This window comes from Solanum stenotomum, chromosome 2 (assembly GCF_019186545.1).
Source record: "Solanum stenotomum isolate F172 chromosome 2, ASM1918654v1, whole genome shotgun sequence".
In the NCBI taxonomy this organism is placed as follows: Eukaryota; Viridiplantae; Streptophyta; class Magnoliopsida; order Solanales; family Solanaceae; genus Solanum; species Solanum stenotomum.
In genome coordinates, this window is record NC_064283.1 from 12073889 (window position 1) to 12076389 (window position 2501).

A 2501-nucleotide genomic window follows, 5' to 3' on the forward strand; every position below is an offset into this window, starting at 1 on the left:
TCTGGCATGGTATATTGGGTCCTCTCGATGGGGCGTATACATCAGACTCCACATTTAGCTCATGTGGTTTTATGTCGGTTATTAGTAGCTCCCACAGTTCAGTCAGACCATATCTCAGTACAGTCAGTATTCAGTCTCAGCATGTTATAAATTTGGTCATTGCATTCAGATAGCTCAGTATTCAGTATTTTCAGTATCTATATCATGTCCAGATTATTTCATTGCTTTATTGCTTTGTTCAGTTATATGTTATTTCAACTTTACTCTATCCTGCATGCTCAGTACCTTTCAAGTACTGACGCATACGTGCGCTACATCTTCTCGTGATGTAGGTTCAGGTTCTCAGCATCCAGATCACGCTTAGATCGGTTCCCGATCTTCAGTTCAGCAACATCAGTGGTGAGTCCTCATTCTTCGAGGACTAGTGACATGTTTATCCTTACTGCTTTTAGTCTTTAGTTTCAGTTTTGCTAGACCTAGTTGGGGCATGTCCCAACATTTCTAGTCAGTTTAGAGGCTTATTTCAGACATAGTTAGATTCAGCTTAGTATCTTGAGTTTGATATTTCTTTTGTATTAAACTCTCAGATTTGATATATTCAGTTACAGTATATGGGTATTCCCCATCTTTTCAGATTTATTTATGATTCAGCTTCCGCACCAGTTTATTATCTTTAGTATGCTCATGATCATGCCAGCAGGGTTAGCTTGGGATCACTTGTGGTCCTAGGTCCCGTGTCCGCGTCTCGGGGGTAGCTCGGGGCGTGACAAACTCGGTATCAAAGCATTAGGTATTAGTGTCATATGATGTCTGAAAAGCCGCACTAGGTAGAGTCCTTTTCATGGGTGTGTAGTGCGCACCACATCTAATGAAAGGGAGGCTACAAAGTGTCTTTAGGAAAGATATTCATTTTCTTGTTACTCTTATCGTGCGTAAGGTATGATCTAATTTCATTCTAATTCGACGTTCTACGTTTTAGTGATCATGCCTTCCCGTAGAGCTAACGCTAGGAATGCAAATGCTAGGAACGCAAACGCAACTCATCCAGTTCCAGATCAGGAAGTCTCAAATGCTGAATTCCGAAATGCCATTCAGATATTGGCTTAGAGTGTCGCTAACCAGAACAATCAGCGGGTTCAAGCTGCTGTGAATGCAAATGGTGGATCAGTAGCTGCGAGGGTCCGTGACTTTGTTAGGATGAATCCTCCAGAGTTCTTAGGATCGCAGACTGGTGAAGATCCCCAGAATTTCTTGGATGAGATCACGAAGATCTTTGAGGTAATGCAGGTCACTGGGAATGATCGGGTTGAGTTAGCATCTTACCAACTTAAGGATGTAGCTCATATCTGGTATACTCAGTGGAAGGAGAACAGGGGTACAGATGCTGCTCCTATTACTTGGGAATGTTTCAGCAAAACCTTTCTAGATAGGTTTTTCCCCATAGAGTTGAGAGAAGCAAGGGCCCAGGAATTTATGAACTTAAGGCAGGGTAACATGACTGTCCAAGAGTATGGGCTCAAGTTTAACCAACTCTCCAGGTATGCTCCTCACATGGTTGCTGATTCCAGGGCTCAGATGAATAAGTTTCTATATGGAGTGTCCTCACATGGTTGCTGATTCCAGGGCTCAGATGAATAAGTTTCTATATGGAGTGTCAGACTTAGTGAAAACAGAGTGCAGGAATGATATGTTGTTGGGAGACATGAACATTTCTAGGCTCATGACTCATGCTCAGCAGGTTGAGGGTCATAAGCTTAGGGAACAGGCGAAGGAGCCTAAGAAAGCAAGAACAGGTAACTACGAGTATTCCCAATAGAAATCGGGTGGTGGAAATCGCTCGCAGTTTCAGCAGAAGTCTTCGACTCCAGCCCCTTCATCAGCTAGTGTTCCATCCCCAGGTTCCGTAATGATCAGAAAGGTAGGGCGTCAGGCTCTAAGTCTCAAGGTAGTGTTTCAGGCACCAAAACCTACCCAGCTTGCTCGAAATGTAGTAGGAACCATCCGGGCGAGTGCCTTGCAGGTAAGGAAGGATGCTTTGGGTGTGGCCAGTCTGGTCATAGATTGAAGGATTGTCCTTCTAGACAAGGTCAATGAAGAAATAATGGTAGAGCTCAGTCTACAACTTCAGCAACACCAGCAGGTCGCCCGACTCAGCAAGGTAACTCTTTTCGTACTGGTGGCGGACAGCGCCAAAACAGGCTTTATGCTCTTCAGGCTCGTCAAGATCAAGAAGATTCTCCTGATGTAGTCACTGGTACGTTACGAGTCTTTGATCTTGATGTTTATGCATTGTTAGATCCAGGGGCTACTTTGTCTTTTGTAACTCCTTACATAGCAGTCCAATTCAGTGTTAGTCCAGAAACTCTTTCAGAACCCTTCTCAGTCTACTCCAGTCGGTGACCCAGTTATAGCTAGACGGGTATACAGAAATTGCCCTGTCACAGTCTCTCAGAAAGTCACCTCAGCAGATCTTGTAGAGTTAGAAATGGTTGACTTCGATG